Consider the following 21,724-nt stretch of genomic DNA (forward strand, 5'->3'; position numbering starts at 1 on the left):
AAGGGATTTCAATCTTAGTGTGCCAACTCTGTACTTTTCCCAGTCTGGTGCCCTCCAGATATACTGGATGACAGTTCCTAGCTCTACAGCTAACATAGATTATACCAGGTCTGCAATGGTTTAAATTGAAGCCATACACATTTGAAAGACACCAGGTTGAAGATAGTTACTATAGACATTTACTGGAAGTGATTAAGGTTTATTTCTAGAAACTGGAATAAAATTGAAACCTACTTCTCTCCCTCCCCCTTTCCACTCACACATGTTTTACACTTATATTTGTGACTCCTGCAATTACTAAATTAATAACAGGCATTAAGGCAGATGTCAAAACGTCTTGAAAATGTTCATCTGGGAATAATTGAGAAGGTGATGGGATGCATTATCTGATGCTGTAATGAAATATGCATGAGGAACAGCTGCTTAAAAGTGGCACCTCCTATACTGCATTAAGCAACCTCCCCCTACAAAGCCTTTCCTGAACTGTGGCCCATTCACTTCTCGTTGACTCTGGTGTTCCATGGTTGGAAAAGCTGATGGATGACTGCCCACAGCACCTCCAGCCAAGCAGAAGCATGTTGTTTGTGGACCAACAGGCTAAGGTAGACCAGGGCTTTTCAACCAGTGGTACGGGTACCACCTGTGGTACATTGGCACCTGGCAGGTGGTACACGACTATCCTAGAAAAGTAGCGGGGGAGGGGAATAAGCTGAACCGGTGGCAGCACTGCACAAGCCTGAGCGAGAGATGGCTGGAGCTGCAGGGCTGTCAGGGCTCAGCGGAAGCGCCAGGATCAGCGCCAGGCTCCAGCTGGAGCTTGGCGCTGATCCTGGTGCTTCCGCTGAGCCCAGAAGAAGCGCCAATCGGCTGGAATGTTGCAGCATCTCCAGGGTCTTGTGATTTACATTCAGATACTTGGCAACTGATTCATATTTATGACGGTCACGGTGTCCCAGGGTCATGTGAAGTGACCAAAACCTGCTGCAACCACCCAGCAGATGGGGGGAATAAAAACCAAACACCCTCCACCCCACCCCCGCTGCCAATCCTCAAAAGAAATGCTCACAACAATGGAAACCTCGGACAGGAGGAAGAACGCCGCCGGGCATGCAGGCAGGTGTCTTGCTCGGCTGTGCCTTGGGGGGCACTTTTTTCAGTGCCATTGTAATTTTGAACAGTCACTAAGCGAACTGTTGTAAGTCGAGGACTACCTGTACTTTATCACTTTTTTCCTTTTTTGGGGGGGTCAAGTTTTTGATACCTTGCTAGGCGACTGGTGGTACTCGGATGTTGCCATATCCTAAAAGTGGTACAATGGGTGAAAAGGTTGAAAAGCCCTGAGGTAGACTACTCACCTACATTTCAGATAGAGTAATCTGGGGAAAGAACTCCTAAAGGAAATAAAGGCCTCCATATAGTATAGCATATAGTCCCATATAATTCAAGGTGACAAGGGGAGTTGGGCTAAGAGAGAATGACTAGGTCAAAGTTGCTCAGTTGAATTTCATGCCAAAGGTGGGACTAGAACCCACAATCTCCTGGTTTCTAGCCTAGTGTGTTAACGGCTAGACCAAACTGGTTCAGTTATCTCCTTCTATAATCATATTTATCTCATCCTATAATGTAACATGAACTAAACTTAAGCTTGAGTTTAATGGATTTTACATGCTTAGTATTGTGTTTGGGGATGATGGGAGTTGTGGTTGAACACATTTTAAAGACAGCAGGTTAAAGAAAGGGCTTGACTATGTTATTGGTGTTGCATAGTTGTTGACCTGTCTTCAGGAATGTGCTGTTAGTTTTGCATGGCCAGCCATTATATTGCCCACATGGAGCATGGCTTTCTCTGGCTCACTTGCATCATTTTAACTATTGTTGGAGGAGATTGTAGCAAATAACTTTGCAAATTACAGATGCTGCATTTTTATTTTCTTTTTTTAGACAAATAATTGGTTTTTTATTATATAAAAATAGTTCTCACATGTGCCATTAAGTTTTAATTCTCTAATACATTATTATTAATATAGCCCTAGTCTTTAACTTAAATACAGTTAAGTTTTCTCCATCAGTCTGCAAGGGACTTAAGCTCCACTGAATTCAATTACCTATTTTTCTGAGAAAAAGAAATTCAGCAAATTTATTTGTTTTCTTTAGCTTAACCAGATTGCAGAAGTGATGAAACAGCAAACCTCTGTTGCCTGTCAACACACTGAGATTCAACTGATGAAGATTTGTCAGTCTAGGTATGTAAGAAATCCATTTATTTACTGAATTTTTGTATACAATCTAACCATTCAAGCCTTAGCATAGTATCTCCTAATCCCTACAGGTTTTTTTTCAGTATAGCAGGTATGATTTGAGTGTAGGACAGGAATGGGAAATCTATGGCCTGCTGGTCTTAAGTGTTCCTCAAGTCAAGCTTGTTTATTTATCACATTTGTACCCTGCAATAATCCCACAGAGCTGTTAGCAGATTTACAAACATACAAAATTATTAAGACACCCATCCCATTAAAATTACATAGAATCTGAAACATATAAACCAGAAAACACCAAAGATAATTAAAAAGAGGCATCAAGTTACAAACACGCTCCTTTTATTCAGCTGCTCCCACATAATGGCCAAAATGAGGGCTAATTTAAGTTTCAGTGGGAGGTCATTCCAAAAGGTAGGTACTGTTGCAGAAAAGCAATGCCTGCGTGGTTGAATCCCTACCGCTTCCAAAAGCATGGAGCCACCAGGTGCTTTTCCCAGTGTGATAGAATGTGCAGCTGAAGGAAAAGTGAGAGAAAATGTTGGCAGTAGCACTGCAAATTCTCAGGGTAAAGGCAACACATTCTAGAGAGGGGCCCAAGACAAGAGACTGTGCAGCCTGAATTGGATGGGGGCAAGAAAAGGTTCGGGGTAGCTAGAATCTCCAAAGATATATTGGATAGGTTAGAAGGTTATAACTTTAATGTGACAAGATTCTGCCTATTAAGTACAAGCAAATAAAGATCTGGACTTGAGCGGATCTCACTGTCTCATCTCTAGGGCTTGGTCCTGACAGTTGGATCAAAGTGGACAAATTTGGTCCTGAAAATAGCATTGTGCTATGCTATAAAGGGCTTTATAGATTAATACCAGCACGTTAAATTGCACACAGAAGCCAGTAGGAAGGCAATATATAGCCCACAGCAGAGGTGGAATACATTCCTGCCAAGGAATGCTAGACAATACATGGGTTACTTTAAAGGCAACCGCATAGAGAGTACATTAAAGTAATTTAGGTGAATGGTGTCAAGGCATGAATCACTGCAGAAAGGCCCTTGCACTCCAAATAGGGCTGCATCAGATGGAATTAGGCAAAGCTCCCTCTGTCCATGGCTTTCAACTGTTGCTCAAGTATGAGCTGCTACTCAAGACTCTGTTGCACATCTGCCTCTTCAGAGGTAGTAGACACCACTGGAGTTGCCTGAGCATCCCTATGGAGAAACAGTAACTCCCTATTGCTAAAATTGAATTTCAGCCTATTCTCTTCAAGCCTTCAATTCCTGCCCATAATAATTACATTAGTTCTCCACTTACAACCATAACTGGGATTGAAAAATTCATCATTAAGTTATGCCATGATTAAGTGAGGTAACAGGTGACCATACCCAATTTCATGATTGTTTTTAACCATGGTGATTAAGCATCAGGTGTGGTTTGTAACCTTCCCTGCCCTACTTTATCAAAATAGTTTGCCACTGCTCTTCTCAAGCATGTTTTTTTTTGTTTTTTGCTTCCTAGGATGTTCTATAACCCTGGCCATTTCCTTATGGTGTCTATTTTAGGAGCACTAAATCCAACCTCAGGTAGCTTTTGTAGATCAACCAAATTGGCTAGATATTGTTACCCACAATGATATGGCTCTGCAGAAGTTGCTAAACTACAACCCCCAGCAGCCCCAGTCAGCATGCAGAATAATTAGGGATGCTGGCATCATAATTTGGAAGTTTTTGCAGAGCCTCAGTTTCTCCACTTTCGGAGGAAATTCTGATGGTTAATGCATCATTTGTCCTGCATGGACAGAGGACCCTAAAAGAATGCAGGAATTTCTGCAGGGAATTGTTAAAAAAAAGTCTAGATGAGTGTCACAACAGTGCAAATAAAGCTCCATCTATTTTTAAGGTGTGTTGCACCTAAAAAAATAGGTACAGGCTATAGCCCGCTATTTTGGCTGCTATCTTGATTTTTCTGGCTACCTCCTGCTGACAAGTCCTGATGAGTTCCTAAATTGTAGTTGCAGTACATCCATTCCCTTCAAGAAATCTGGTGGAGAAGATGACAGGTAAGAGGACTCTCACATCAGAAACCATGGAATGGCTCTATTGCCTGCCTTCCTCTTTTCTGCAATCCAGAGGAAGTTTCCAGCTGTTCCTTCTATCCATCACAACTGAATCAATGGAGAATTGGAGGATGGAGAATTTGCTGGCTTGTCCAGCTGCAGCCAGACATTGGTCTTTCCATCAATGAAAATTTAGCCATGGGTGGCTCATCTTAGCTCCTTTAGCAAGTGAGGTGAACCCAGTTGCTGTGACTTACTCAGCAAATCATCCCTGAAACAAACAGTGAAGATTGCTAGAGGTGAACCTTGAAAAGTGGATGAGGACCCAAGATGCCACTAAGATTCTGGGGGGCTCCTATCTAGAGACAGCAGGAGGTTTAAACTTTTCTATTACAATTTCATTTACACTTAAAATTCTATTGATTACGTTTCTCTGACGTCTCAACTACAGGTAATCCTCAACCACAATTAAGACCAACATTTCTGATGTTAAGTGAGACATTTGTTAAGTGAGTTTCCCCCCACTTTATGACCTTTCTTGCCACAGTTAAGTGAATCACTGCAGCTGATAAGTTAGTAACCTGGTTGTTAAGTCAATCTGGCTTCTCCATTGCTTTTGCTTGTCAGAAGGTCACAAAAGGTGATCACATGACCGTGGGACACAGCAATCGTCATAATTTGAATTTTGATTACACGATCATAGGGATACTGCAAAGGTCCTAACTTTGAAAAACGGTCATAAGTCACATTTTTTCAATGCCGGTGTAACTTTGAACGGTCATTAAATTGTTGTATGTGCAAAGGAATGCATCCACTTGAACTTAAGAAGCGCCCTCCAGCTCAGCCAGGCTTTGAGGTCCATCTGAAGGCTACAAGTTCACCTGGGGGTGAGGAACCTTCTCCCTCCTGGTGACCTCTTTTGTCTTCTTCCCTTTGGAGCCTGTTGATGCCGGGACTGCTTCCTTCCTCTCAGGGGACCTGGCCGGCTTTCACCCCCTCGTCTCCCATTGCATCTCACGCAAGGGCCAGGTTTGTTTTTTCCAGACTTTTTCCCGACGGCCCCCCAAAAGAAAACAACTCCGGGTTAGGTCTTCTTTTCACAGGGCGAGGGAAGCGAAGGAGCGCTCCGGGGAGTCAGTTTTCAGCTGCCCGGGCCCGGGGAGGGTTTGGAGAGGATGTGGGCGAGCGCCCCGCCCTAACCCCGACCTTTGGAGGCGGAAAACCGGCGGCTTGGCTCCTCCGGAGTTCACGACCAAGCCAGGGGATCACCTCTCACCTCTGCTTTCTTTAGCTCGGTTATTTGGATCCCCTTCGCCCTGTTTTTTTTTTCTTCCCCGTTCTTAGACGTCCTCCGACGGAAGGGGAGGCTGGCGTCAGGCTGAATCTGGGAATTGCTGCGAGGAGCGCAGGAGATCAAAGGCGAGGGGAAAACGCGGACGGCCCTTTCGCCCATGTGCGCCTCTAACGACGCGTTTCTTTTCTGGCGAAGAATGGCGTTTCTACGAGTCGCCGTGAGCGTCGGACCCCTTTCATAGGCCGTCCTGAGCTGGCGGAAAGAATGAACCTCATTTCTCTTGCCGTTTCCTCTCATTCCTCTGTGTTATTCTCTCCCCCTCCTCTCTCTCTCCACCCCCCCATATAGAGAAATGTACAAAAGCTGCCTAACATTTTATATTCCCGCCGTACGAACGATGTTGCGCGAGCCTGTTGTCTCCCCCGTCCCCACGTCCTGTCTTTGCCCATAAAGTGTTTTGCGGGTTTCTTTTAAAGCAGCGTTTCTCAACCTTGACAATTTTAAGGCATGTGGACTTCAACTCCCAGAATTCCACAGCCAGCGTTGCTGGCTGTGGAATTCTGGGAGTTGAAGTCCACCTGCCTTAAAATTGTCAAGGTTGAGAAACACTGCTTTAAAGGGCTGCATTTGAGAGATTGTATGTGGACAGGTACTTTAATGGTACGACCCTGAGCGTGCTTTTAGGGGCTTAAAAGGAAATGGCCACGAAGGGAACGAATACTTTACTCCTAAAAAGAACCCGTTTCTCGGGAGACAAGTACCGCAGGGCAAAGTTTTGTCACTTTCAGAGAGCTGTCGACCCCATGTCTTTGCAGTGGTTCCCAGGAGCATCTTAAGTATGTTACTCAGGAAGAAGCTTCGCTGTGTTCAGTGGTGCTTACTCCCTTAAATGTGTGGCATCCTATTTAGAGTAACCTGGAAGTAAGTCTTTTGGGGCAGTGGAACTTACTTCTGCGTAAAAATGCACAGACTGAGCAACAGAAAACTATATAAAATACCAGATTTTCCTTTTCTTTCATTTGAACTGAACATATATCATCCCGATTAAGATCATATAAAACACGGAACCACAAAGTAGCCAAGCATTTTTTAACCAAGCATATTGTGCAGAGGCAATGCAATGTGTTGTTTTTTTCTGAGCAAACTTGCAAAGGATTAGATTCCATGTAATCATAGGCAAACCTCTTCCTCAGCAACCCTCCAGTCTACACACAAAATTGGTGTGATGATTCTGAGTTTTCTTTATTTTTTAAAAAAATAATGTTGACATGGTACACATGAGATGTCTTGAATTATGAGCTATGATGATTAACTGCCTGGTGCCATAGTTTGGGAGGAGGTAGTACTGCTAAAATCCCACACTGCTTCCTGCTTTTGTTCATGTTCTTTTCTCTTTGAGAAAGTTACAAAATACATTGCTTATCCCCATCATAGTTAACTAAAAGCGGTTGGATTAAAGGAGATTAACATGCCTGGGTCCTGGACTGATGATTCAATTACTTTACTGTACCTTTCAAGGCTTTCTCAGCTTACTTGCTGCAATGTGAGGTACTCCTTCTAGACAAACTCCTGCCACAGTAAAATAATGGCTGAATACACAGAAGCCAAAATATGACATGCTTGATCATGGCTTAGCTGGCTTGCTCATTGATTGAGCTAAACTACCAGAAGATATAGCTGCATACCACAGTAAACAATAGAATATAACTTCAAAAGTTTTATCATCTATATATCATCTTAATAATAATTATGAAGCCAGACACACTAAGCTGTAGTCAGGATTTAACATTTGTGTGAATCCAGCCAATTCAAGTTTATTCAATATGCTATGGTTAGGCAAAGCATTGTTTATTGTATTGTGTCAATATAACCAAAGTTTTGTCCTTGTATTGCTAAATAGCTTGTGACTTTCCATTTTCCATGAAGCGAAAAAGGGAAGATTTACAAATGGCTTGTTCATCACAGTTTCTTGCATCCCAGTGTGACATTTCAAAAGAAATAGGTGCTCTCCCTGCCCCAGTGATAGATTCAGGGAGAGATGAAGCATCAGACAATAGGAGGGGGGTATGCTACTTAAAGAAGGCTTTTCATTGGATGAGCTGGCTCCCCTTCAATATTTGAACCAAGAGCGTATATAATTGTTGAACATTGCTATAAGTTTGTATTGTTTTATTTGTATTTAAATAATATGGATACTGTGCTTGACTTTAGGATTACAGACTTGGCTGATCCAAGATGAGGGTATTAGGTGGGAAAATTATTGTAATTGTTTTCATGTTGTTTTTAAAGCTAATGTGCAAGCTGCCTAGAGTTTCTTCTGCAATTGAGATGCCATGCAAAGTTATATCAATCAATTGTACTGCTTTCTTCCTTATTCTAAGGTTGATAAACTCTCTTAGGCTTGGAAAGAGATTTGAAAGAAGAAGCAACAGAAGTAGGATAGGGATTATCAGCGAGTGATAACTCCCCAATTTCCTACCAGCACTAGAACTCAGCAATGGAGAAAGGGCCTGTGTTGCTTTACGCAAAGTTTTAACTCTTTTGCTCCTCATCCTTGCCCCACTATAACAAAGTATATATCATAAAATAATGGCATATTACCGATACGCCTCCTTCCCTCTCCTTTCTCTGTTTTTCTTCTTCTTCCTTTTTTCAAATTTCAGTGTGCAAGCTGCAGAGCTCTGGGACTGTTAATTTACATATTGTATGCTACAATTGCATTGGTGATGGGAGTTAAACATTTTAATCTTACTATTTCCATAGTTGAAAAATATATGTGTTGTGTGCACAGCATACTGTGGACCAAAACATAGCACATGGGAATATATGAAAAAGATTTCTGTTGCATTAGAACATAGATCCTGCTAGCTGAATATTGCCCACAGCCACTTTCAAATCTTGTTATTGGAAACTAAATTCATAATCTGCAGCTATTGGTGTCCTACTATTGTGCTATAGTGGGCTTCCCAGCTTGCATAAAGAAACCTTCCATAATGCTAGAGGTACACTTAATAGCTTATACACAGTTAAGTATTTTTAAGTATTTTGGCTTATACTTTTGCAGGTTACACTCCCCTCACACCCACCTATGTTCTGATCTTCACTCCTAGCAATGTGGCATTAGCTGAATGCAGACCCTTCTAATTCTGTTTTCTTTCACTATTACCACTGCCACATCACTGAGACATTTTCCTGTCAATCTGATAACTGAAATAGCACATATTATCCAGAACACTTTGACAAATGTCTTTAAGGCCAGCCTTGTTTTACCTTTTCTGAAGTTTGCAACAATTGTACATGCTGTAAACCAGTCCTTCGGAAATAACAAACTGGATCGACAGACCACACTACACATTTATTTGTTTGCTGCATAGCTATAGCCCAAAAATATACATATCATAAACATTTAGCCAACTTCTGCACAAAATATACTGGTTACATCTGAGTTATTATTAACATTTTTCCCTCTTGCACTTAATCCCTTCTGCTTTTTGTTATAATCTACCCATTATAGTTAATCTGTAATGATACTGCTTCTGAAGGACCTGTTGCTCACAGTGATGGTAATTTGTTGCTGTGGCAACAACTTTACATCATGAATCTAACAAAACGTCCACTATATTTTTATGGTAGGAGGGACCTAGGTTTTATTGTTCTGTCATAGAATAAATTTAAGGAAAGGTTAAGGGTAGATTTAACATTCTAAATAGTTAAATTTTTATTTCTTTGAATTGAATGAATCATTGGTAAATTAAAATTTACTTAGTTGATTCGCTGGTTCCTTTTACTAGACTTATATAAGTTCTTGAAATGCAGTTATGTCACAATGTGTCCCGAAAAACAATAAAAGGAGGGAAGGAGATCTTGACTAGAATAACTTTTGACCCAAAATAGAAATAGTATATAACCTCAATAGAAGATCATATATATGGTCCTGGATTGAACTGTAGAGTCCTTGGTGTTCTCTGAGCTTGGTAATTACCCAGTCTGATAATGAAAGATCTGCAAGCAGACAACCAAGCTTAGAACATCGAGGCCTCCATATTATATAACCTCACCTGCACAATCTGGAAAGTTTATAATTGATGTAATGTAATTTTAGCAGGGTGCTGTGCTGCCTATGGAGTATCTTCAGGGTCAATTTTTCGTGCTGAAATAAATTTATGAGAATTTCAATGCCACAAACAATTCCAAGGAAATTTATCAAGGTGAAATCCCAAATCACCGTTCTTAGACTTTCAAGGGACCTTTTCATGTTTAATATACGTTTTATAAAAGATTGAAGGATTTCCCTTGATTTTAAATGAAGTAGTTGTACACTATTCTTCAGATGTTAATGCTTGCAGTTGATAAGATCTGATAAGCTTACAAAAGAATGATTGAACTTGACTCGTTTGAAATCCTATCACTGCAGGATATACTTTGCAAAAGGATTGGAAATAGCTAATCTTTCAGAGAAATGTTAGGATAGCTCCATGAGAAATTTCAATGAATAAATGTTCTTGCTTATGAATAAAGCACCCTGGGTATAAAGATTGTGTGAGCAGTGCAGAAACAGTCACATACTCCTCAATGGTTCCTGCAGAAGTCATTAATGCTACTCACTCTCGTTTACCGGCAGTCTGCTGTTGTTTATCTTTACAAAGTCTGAAAATTATTTTAACTCCTGCACATTGCAAACTCCTGAGAACCATGTCATCAAGTAGCACATCTTAAAAAGAAATATTTGCAAATGCCTTATTGTCTTCGATCCCCTCACTGAGAATATTTTAAATTTACTTAGGAAATGTCCCAGGGTAAGTACTACTTAGAAACCTGATGAATAGTGCTAACACTAAATCTACCATTAGCCTTTCTGCATGAGCTTTCTCCGTTATTAAAGCTAACAAAAAATTGCTCACAAGCTGAAAGCCAAATTAAATGTAATAGCTTTTATTTATCTATTGCTTTTATATCATTAAAATATTTTTAGTTACCTTTTATAAAATAGCATCCACTATGATTATTACCTGCCATATCTGTTGAGCCACTTCCTATGTATTCAGGCAGTAGAAAGTACCACAACATTAGTGATTATGCAGGCTGGTAGAAGGGGAGAAAAATAGGTTTTATATTGTGTCTGTCAAGATATGTTATACTTTCCATTAACAAAAACATTATTCCTGGGAAGAAGATATGAAGTGTATCTTTCACGAGCACTTTATTAATAATCAATAGTTGTCAAATTAGATATGCCCAGATTTAAGATGTGAAGATGTATAAGAAAAGCAAAAAAAAGAAAGAAAAAGAAATGAATTGAGGCAGAATTATGTCTCCGTCTTCTAAAATAGCACAAATTTACAGACTGAAAAATTCAACTATTAAGCTTCTTTAAAAGATTAGCTTTGTTAGTTTAATTATACTTTACTTATTTAATAAACATGTTCCAAGGAAATATGGCATGTTGAATGCCAATGAAGTCTAACAAATAGAATAAAATCTAATGCATACCAAATTTCAGACACTATCATTATGATTATTTACAACCAAAAGATTCTGTTAACATAAAAGAATGCAGCTTATATTATAGTGTTTTACCTTTAACATCAAAAATGCAGAGTATAATTTCCCCCTTCCCTTTTAAGTACTATACATTCCTTTGCTCTGAAAATAAATGCACACACAAAAAACCCCAACCAATAAGGGACAAAAGTAAAATTATGCAAGCTTCTTTGTATTATATACATACAGACTCTGGTACATATGCAGAATACCAAGAATTTGAAAGGATAAATAGTGCCAAGAATTACTCTTATTGCAATAGGAAAGCAATAAACTAATTCTGTTCAAATTGAGAAAAATAATTGGCTGCTACCATTAAAACAAATCAAGAGGTTGTGCCTTGGATGGAGGGAAGTACTTGCATTAATGTGCCCATGCCTTGTACAAACTGAAGTAATAGTGGCACGTTTTTTCATCTTTACAATATGGTAGGCACCCTTTCTCAAACCCAGTATGCATAGATGTGTTGGATGGATCCAGAATGGGATTCAGTTTTAGGCAAGCATCCAAATTGAGTTTGGCAAACCATCTTATTTCTTAGTTCAGCTCACCCAATTTCTATGCAATCCAATTCCTTTGCAATAGATGGGCAAGGACTTTGAAACAAAAAGTCTAAACCAATCCCAAGGAAGCCTTTTTAAAGACATGCTTACTAAAGAATAAACTTTTCTGATGAAAATGGTACCCATCTGAGTAAGCATGCGGAGGATTGGCTAGCAACAATAAAAGCATCCACAGAAATCAGCCAAACTGCAAAGAACTTAACCTTACTGATAGCGTACCTTAGTGATACACTTAGAAGCACTTAGTCAGACTTCCAGTTTGCCATCGTGGCTGCCGCGGATGTTGGAAGGTGAGCTCTGTCTTCCACATTCGATTTTGCTCTGCTGGGAGACCCTGGAAAGGTCAAAAGTCGCCCTGTAGGGGTGACGAACAAGGAGGGGACCCCTGCTTGATTGTGGGAGAGTGGCAGCCCTTCCGCTCGATCCGGGGCAGCTCTCCAAACCAGCAGAGGAAAGACCAGCCGTAGTAATATGGCCCGTCACTAGGCTGCAGACAGCCGAAGTCAAACTTACCACCAAGCACTTCGAAAGCAATGCGGATGAAACTGGGTGAGATCCAATCTTTTTACCCTAGGTACTTTCTTTTCCTGTAAAAGCTGCCTGAAGTATTTTTCCCCCTGTGAGGAGAGAGGGAAGGGAATTTCTATCCCACCCTCTAAGAATAGCGGCGACTGACTACCCAGGGGAATTAAAGCACTAAAAGAACAACTTTAATCTAATTGGATTTATATGTTCCTGAAATTTGGGGACCAAAATTTTTCCTATTTTTATTGGAGACTTTTGCTTTTATTTACAAAAAAAAAAAAAAAAATTGGAAAAAGGATTATAAAAATTTTGGACTTAAAAAACCTTAAACGGCATTGGTGACATCTTGTGGTGAAGTTTGGTATTACAACTTGTTATTTCCTAAAAGAGACTTGGTTTGAAGCCCAGACCTTAGAAAAGACTCTTCTGACCTTGGCACCACCTGTGAGAAACTCAGCTGTAAAAGAACAGCTGGGTGGCATAACTGGCCTACTTGAATTGTGAATGTAAATCTTTACTGACTTTCAGAGTTATATGTGAGGAATTGCCTTCCTATATCTTTATTTGAGGCATATTGGTTACTATATGAGATGATGAAATACCTTGGACTATAAAATCTTGCTTGACAAACAATTTCTATTATAAAGACTATTTATAAACACATGAAAGAGATGGATCAAGACCAGGAAAAGATCCTTTACATGTTGAAAGCAATACATGAAACCTTTCAGCTTGTGATAAAATAAGACTTAACATAAAAGATCAAGATGCCAGCTTAGATACACAAACCCAAACTTTGACTACAACCAAAGAACTAACAATGCAGAAGATAACAGAAGAAGTGGAACAATCAAATATTAAGATAGAGGACTCAATTGACCAACAAATACAGTTAATGGAAAATCCAGAAAAGGGAGTGACAACACTGAAAATGGAAAAGACTTTTTATATAAATCAGAAGAAATTTGAGAAAGAAGAAGAACAGATTGAATGGAAGTTAAACATATCAGGGCAATCATGGGGAATTGGAATAACAGAGAGACAACTTAATGAATACAAATGGGCTAGTCCAGTGATGGCAAACCTTTTAGAGACCAAGTGCCCAAACTGCAACCCAAAACCCACTTATGCATCGTCGGGTGCCGGGTGGGTGTGGCCCATTGGGTGGGCGTGGCTGCAGTGGTAATGGCAGACTGGGTGGGACTAAAAAGTTCAATCAATCAATTCCAACTTTGCAAGATCTTTTTTTTCCCGTGAGAAGTTGAAATTGATTGATTGATTGAACCTTTTTTTTTTTGCACACGGCAGCGGAGGCCTAAAGCGAAAAGATTTTATAAAACCCAGCAGAAGGTCTAGGACTGGGGCGACGGTACGCATGCCCACAGAGAGGGCTCTGAGTGCTGCCTCTGGCACCCATGCCATAGGTTCGCCACCACTGGGCTAGTCCTTCCCAAAAAATGGCAATTAAATGGTCTCCTTTATTTCAAATAACATATATAATAATAGAGGGAGATCTATCTGACAATCTAAAAGCACTGGAAGCTTAGTTGACAAAGGAAGAAAGCCAGAATAAGGCTGAAGAAAATTGGGGTTTTGATTTGTTAGAGGGGATTTCATATTATTAATTAGAGAGTTAAAGGGAGAAGTTGGGATAAGGGGAATTTTAGTCATTAGATTTAAAATATTTGGAAATTAGTTGAAAATAAGGATTTTATCTGTTTAATATTTAAAAATTAGACCTAAAAATTAATTATTATGAATATGTTTGATTTATTGAGTAACCCAGGTAATATATATAATGGTTTTGATTTATTAAAGGGGATATTGTATTATTAAGTAGATGATTTAATATGGTGTAAAATAGATAACTTTTAGGAAATAGAACAAGATTATATTTAAATAGATAAAATGTGTATTTTGGATATTAGATTCTGTTATGAATTGAAATAAGGGAAATCTTGGTTACCTAAAGCCTGAAAATTATAAATATCAAAGGTTAAATTAAAATATTGATGGAAAACTAAAAATTTGGAAAAAATTAATAACAGGATATGGATTGTTTATGAAGATTGAATGTAAAAAATAATTAAGATACATATATGCTAAAATTCATGGATAAATGTAATAATGATGTTTTTACTGAGTTGATATAATAAGAACTGTATTAGCTTAAATATGAGACAGTAAATGTTAAGGGAAAAAGAGAGAAGATCTTTGAGGTTGTAACTTGAGATTTGTACTAAAGATTTTGTTATCAAACTATTGATTAAACCAGCCACCACGTTGCTTTTTAAATACTTAAATGTAAAATTGGAAAATTAATAAAATATTATATAAAAAAAGAAGCACTTAGTCAAAATGAAGGTAAGTGTTTCTCTATTGCAATCACAGTGCTAATATGCAAATTGAGATACAACTTATTTGAGTTTTTTTAATCCTACTTGTTTGAAATCCAACTTTTCATAACTGGTTGGCCTTTTTGAAAAAAACAAATCATACTTCTTAATAGAAATGTGAGGTTTTGGATTAGCCAATCAGATTTTACTAATGTGAATAATGTGCACTTTACATAGTTATCACTAAAGCTCTATGCAAACCAGCTCTCACTGCCATTTATGTTGTGATTACATGACAATTTTAATTGGCTTTGTAATTACTTTTGTATTTTTCTTCTATATTAGTAGTCCAGCCACTAAAAGAAGTAGAAAAAAACCCCAATGGTTCTTTTTAGGAAAAAAGAAGCATATGGGCATTTAGGATCACAGAAGCAATATGGGGAAGCAATTTAATCTGTTTGCTCCTTACAGTTTCCTTAATCTATGGCATCACAAATATTTCCATCTGTCTTCTTCTATATATCCTCCACTTTGCAGTCTTTGGAGTGGATAAATGTTGGACACAGGGGATGTATTTATGTGTTATTTCCCAGTTTTTATATTCCCTCCAATGTTGAAAATATGTGGATTGGGTAATGTTTCATGCATTTGTTTATATTAACTTTAGCCTGCCTTAGCCTACCCAAAAATACCCAATTCAAGGTGTTCAGTTTACCATGCTTCCTTACTTCTCACAATGTTAATTTCACAGAATTTTTAATATAACTGCACAATTATTTAGCACATTCATTGTTCTTATTCTTTTAAGAGTATAAAACTACATTTACCAATGTGTTGGTCCCAATGAGGCTTGCTCCCATGTTAAGTGGGAATGAGTTTGCTGACTAATAGAATTATAGCACTGGATGGGGATCATTTAAGCATTCGACTTCAGCTCCATATTCAGTGCAAGAATCCAGATCAAATCAGCCCCAAGAGGTAGTTGGTCAGCCTCTATGAATTAATTTAACATGCTTTAACAGCTAATACCAGTATCAATTGAAGTAGCAGAATGGGGCACTCTTAATAATCTGTGAAAACTCTCAGAAGACTGGAGGAAAACAAACACCATTTCTATATTGAAAAAGGAGGAGGAGGCCCTGTAGCCTCTAAGATTGATTTCTACACTAGTCATGCTCTTTGACAGATTATCAAGAGCATTGCTGTGAATATTTGGGTAGGCATGCTGCAGTTAACAGGAACCAACATGGATTTGTCACATATAGATTGTGCCAGACTAATTTTTTATTTTTTGACCAAGTACTAATTTAATGTATTCAGGGAATGCCACAGACAGAGTGTGCCTGCAGCTCAGCAAAACTTTCAGCAGTGTCTCATGATATTCTCATCGTAAAAAATGATAAAATATGGACTAGGTGACACAATTATTACATAGTTTCATAATTGGCGGAACTACTGCTAAAGTGTTTAATTTTACAGTTTTAATATGGTTTTTATGCTGTTTTTACTTTTTATTAGAAGCCACCCAAAACTGGTTATAAATGGAATAGAGGGAACATGTACAAAGTTTTGCAGATGACACAAAACTAGGAAAGGCAGGTAATAGTTTAGATGAAAGAGAAACAATTCAAAAAGGCTCGAACACTGAGCTGAAATGAAAGGGTTAGAATTTAACAGGAAAAATTAAACTTCTGCATCTGGATAGGAAACATGTAAATTACATGTATAGTATAGGGAAATCATGGTTTAGTACATGTGAAAGGGGTTCAAGTGTCCTTGCTGATCACAAATTAAACATATGCCAGCAGTGTGATACACCAGCCAAAAAGGCAAATGCTATTTTGGAGTGCATTATAAGGACCACAGAGCTGAGATCATGGGAAGTAATATTGCTCAGTCCATTCTATCTACATCTAGTTCCAGGTAACATAGCTCAAAAAGAACAGAGGTAAACTGAAACAAGTTCAGAAGAATACTATGAGAAGATGGTGAAGGATATGAAAACATAGCCCAATGTGTGTGGGGATGTACCAAGGCATTCAGACTCCTGGGTACATCCTCTCACACACAGATCTTTCAGGGAAATGGAACAAACACCAATGTGTGTCCAAACCTTGATATCAGTTTGCCACAGGGCCTTGAGAAGGATAAAGGAAATGTCTCTTATTCATTACAACTATCAGGGTAATTGACTGCTCTGCATCTGGCTACGGAGTTGATATTAAACCATTTTCCAGTCCTGCATTTGGCAAGAACCATTCAAACAAAAACAATGGAAAAGGAAGTATGGACACCGATCAAACAAACAATAATATAAAACAATTACGAAGCACCTCCAGGCAGTAGGTGGTGCTAGACAATTTCCTTACATTCTGTTTTATAATTTGTTCAGTTTTGGAATATGGCAATTTGGCTGCATATGTGTGTTATTTGGGTGACTAGCAATAACTTAACAATGCTATTTCTTTAAGCAAGTATGAACAAAACAGAATGGGTTAACTGTTTTAATCACACCATTCACTGCAAAGATGTCTCCTTTGTTCTCTGATGCTTCTAAGGATACGGTACATGAGAGGGAAGTTTGAATCAACAGCTTCATCTATCAAGTTTAACCACTTCCCTGGTGTAACATCTGAGCGTACTCATTGCTTATTCATGTGGAAGTAAGTACGCCCAGCTTGTTCTTCCCAGTTTTGCCCCTCTTTGTTGGTTCACGAGGCTCTAATGGTAGCAGCAAATGGCTTCTCAAGTGACATTTGCTGACATTCAGGGGAGTATATTTATCAGCTTTCTTCAGCTCACCTCTATACATGCAATCCATTTTATTTGTGTCCTTCATAGTAACCTTTTTTTCCTCCCTATCCATGCCCTCAATATGATAAATGGCGAGATGGCAAATTTCCCTAGCTGCACTAAAATGTCACCATGATGGGGGAGGGGGGAGTCTTTAATGGACTAAGTGTAGCATTTCAGGTTGTAACTTGTCAAGGTGCTGAGAAATTCTAGAGTTTCTCCTTAATCCACAATTTCTTTGGAACCACACTAGTGTAGGCAGAGAAGCTAATTATAAGTTACACCAGTCAGAGCTGGACAAGCAGAAACCAAATAGAAAACATTTCACGGCAGCTAATTTTATACCTCAATTTCTGTTTTTTCAATACTCTGCTACCTTACTTCTGAACATTATAAATGCCTGCGTGCTTACCTGTGCTCTAATTGTATGTGTGCATATAATTGATTTGATTCTTAATTACTTTGCTTATAATTATCACCAAACCTGCTTTCTTTGCTTTTGTTAATTATTGTTATTCTTTCTTCTAACTATTGTGCCTAGAGGCTTCCACACAAAATGGATTATTCAAGGCACAATTCAAATGCATCAGAAGCACAGTTGCCTGCCTTGATGATCTTACAATATAAATAGATTAAAGAAATAAGATTATTACCTCTGGCATTCAAATGAGGAGCTGAGCCCCAATTCCAAAGCATTGTGCTTTGTAGAATTCCCATTCATTTCATTTTGCTGTTGGTGTGTGTCTGAGTGCATTTAGGTATATGTAGGTATGTGTGTATGAATGGATTTCTACTCTAAATAATTACATTCCAAAATCCAGTTATGCATGTAGTAATTATTATAAAGACATTGATATCCTATCTTCCCACTACCAAGAATCTCCAAATGATAGGCTTTTGAGTTCTCCAGATCTCTTCAAACCAGATGTCAGAGTGTAGAACTACATTTGTTGATTCTAAAGTCCCATTGAATTTAATTAAATTCATACCCAAATAGGAATTAGCAAAGCAATCTAAGTCCAAGCACAGTGAGTGTTGAAAATTTCAATTTAAATGCTTCATTGCAGTTATAAAAAATACAAGACAAACCATGACACATGGGTCATCCTACCTAAACAGAGAAGCAGAATGACCACAGCAGACAAAAACGCGGTGGGGAGCAGGAGCAACTTCTGACTGCCTGCCAGGTTCCCCATTGACTATCCTTGTAGGAAGCAGGCAGGGAGCATTGGAAATGATGATTACATGATTGTGGCTGCTTGTGGCAGTGAAGCAGCACTGAAACAGTCCCAACTTTGCCAAATTTCAATCCCACATGAGTCATGGGTCCAGGATTTTGGACACATTCTGTAAATTAGCCCACTTGAGGAACATTGATTGAAAAATTGTTGCCTTATGAGGCACCATTTTGCCCAATTGAAGGTTACAAACAATCAAATAGATTGGCATGTCAAACTCACGATGTCACGTGACATCACGCGATGTATTGCAACTTTTCCCCCATTGCTGGCAATGGGATGGGCGCAGTTTCGGCATGATGCATCCGGCCCGCAGGCTGGCAGTTTGACATGCCTGATCTATGAGTTTTAGTTGTATATAGGTTGTACCTTCAAGTCAATCTGCACTCCAGGTGACTGCCTGGACTGCCCTTTGGTATTTTGGGCAGCATTTTTAACAGTAGTTTGCCACTGCCTGCTTCCTAGGGCTGAGTGTGACTGGTGTAAGGTCATCAACAGACTGTGTGCCTAATGTGTGATTTGAACTCATGATCTTCCAATTTCATACCTGGTGTTTTATACCTAGCAACATATATTTTTTAAAAAAACCCTTATGTTATAATACAGCCATCACTAGGACAGAAAAAAAACTCTCTTAAATACCTGCAAAGTTCATAAAACCTTCATCAACAGAATATTATACAACCAACAAAATTTAAAAAAAACTCAGGATGCAATTCATTCTGTAAATGCACTTCCCCTTTATTAGTTACAGATTTCTAGTAGCAAAATATCTTACTTTAATTAAGCTTTAACTGAAATTTGGCTAAAAGGCCAAAAAGGTTCCTACCCCCACCCCTCAATTTTTCTTTCTAATACACCAGCCCTGAAAAAGCCACTACAAGTAATGTTTTCTCTGTCCTCCTGTTTTATAATGAGTTCTGTAACAACATCTTGAATCTCCACGGACCTATGCAAGAGTCCTTTTTGTAGACTTCAACTCAGCATTCAATACCTTCATTCCAGATATTCTTCTCACTAAACTGACTCAGCTAGCTGTGCCTAACCACATTTGTAAGTGGATCATAAGCTTTCTAACAGATAGGAAGCAGCAGGTGAAGCTAGGCAAAATCACATCAAATACCTGTACAATTAGCACAGGTGCTTCCCAGGGCTGTGTGCTCTCTCCACTACTCTTTTCTCTCTATACCAGGGGTGTCAAACTGGTGGCCTGCAGGCTGGATGTGTCACGTGCAGGCCACGCACACCCCAGCTCCGCAAAGCCAAAAAACATTGAGATAAATCATGATGCGTCGTCATGTGATGCGATTGAGTTTGACACCTGTGCTCTAGACCAATGACTGCATCTTACAGGATCCCTCCGTTAAAGTACTGAAGTTTGCAGATGATACAACAGTGAATGGTCTCATTTGAGACAATGATGAATCTGCATACGGACAGGAAGTTGAACAACTGGCCCTGTGGTGCAACTGGAACAATATTGAACTAAACACACTCAAAACTGTAGAGATGATAGTAGATTTTAGGAGAACCCTTCCTATTCTATGACCTCTTACAATACTAGACCACATAGTATCAACAGTAGAGACCTTCAAGTTTCTAGGTTCTATAATATCAAAAGACTTAAAATGGACACCTAACATCAAAAATGTCATAAAAAAGCACAACAAAGTATGTTCTTCCTGTGCCAACTCAGAAAGCTCAGATTGTCCAAGGAAGTGCTGATACAGTTCTACAAAGGAATTATTGAGTCTGTCATTAGCACTATAATGTCTGGTTTGGCACAACAACCAAACAAGACAAACACAGACATCAACATATAGTTAGGATTGCAGAAAAAACAGTTGCAACCAGCCTGACTTCCATTGAGGACCTTATACACTGCACGAGCTAGAAAGAAGGGTGTGAAAATATCTAAAGATCCCACACATCCTGGACATAATCTGTTTCAACTTCTTCCCTCGAAACAACACTACAGCGCATTGCATACCAAACAACTAGATACAAGAACAGTTTTCCCCCCATACCATCACTCTGCTAAACAACTAATTCCCACAACACTGTCTATGTCCTGAGATGTCAAACCACCTAGTAGGGCTATATTACTATTATCCTTCTCATCTTTCCTATTACCTACAGTATTTCCTTAGTTTCTTATGATTTAACTTTGTTGTATGTGTCTATGATTTATGTTGTTTTTATTTACTATCCTATTATGAATTATGTTGATTGCATATTTAGTATCCTATGACTATGACTGCTGTACCTTATGATTTATGATGATGGTATTTTATGATTACGATCATGATTTATCACTTGTTGCTGGTATGTACACTGAAAGCTTATGCATCGGAGAAAAATTCCTTGTATGTCCAATCACACTTGGCCAATAAAGAATTCTATTCTATTCTATTCTATTCTATTCTATTCTATTCTATTCTATTCTATTCTATTCTATTCTTAACTTGCCAAAGGAGACCTATTAAATATATTATTTAGATACCAAAGCAAAGAAAAAAACATTTGTTTAGAAAAGAAGATGGTCTGTTTCCCCTAAGTCATCCTTTGGTTGATGCTTTTGGAATGTGGAAATGAAAAGCACGTAATAGGTATAGTTCTCCCTACAGACTTTTAAAAAGTGGCAGCTGTCATTTTATTTGATTTCCCCATTAAGTGCCCATCCATCTGATGCTCCTGTTGACTATGAAGGTCAAAAATACTTAATTGGTTTAGGATTGTCTCCTTTATCCTGATCATGCAGTATTTGTCCAGTTTGTTCATAACTAAAATAGGATTTAAAAATCAGAATAAAAAGCAAACCTTGAGAAGGAGACCAACGTGGAACTGTCAACAATTAATGCTTCCTCTTTTAAAAGCTTTGGGAGGGGCAAAGAAGCAGGCCTGTTAGCTACAAGAGAAATTTATTTTATATTTTATTTATTTATAATTTAATTTGTATCCCGCCCTTCTCCTCACCGGACTCAGGGCGGCTAACAGCCTTATAAAACAACATTACAATAAATATCCATATTAAAACCAAATTAAAAGAAAATATTCGTAAAGGCCAATCGTTAAAATTACCCTTAAAATTACCCTTAAAAACCCCACTAAAATTCCCTAGGCC

Source organism: Protobothrops mucrosquamatus, unplaced genomic scaffold, assembly GCF_001527695.2.
Source record: "Protobothrops mucrosquamatus isolate PMUCROS unplaced genomic scaffold, P.Mucros_1.0 scaffold134, whole genome shotgun sequence".
NCBI lineage: Eukaryota > Metazoa > Chordata > Lepidosauria > Squamata > Viperidae > Protobothrops > Protobothrops mucrosquamatus.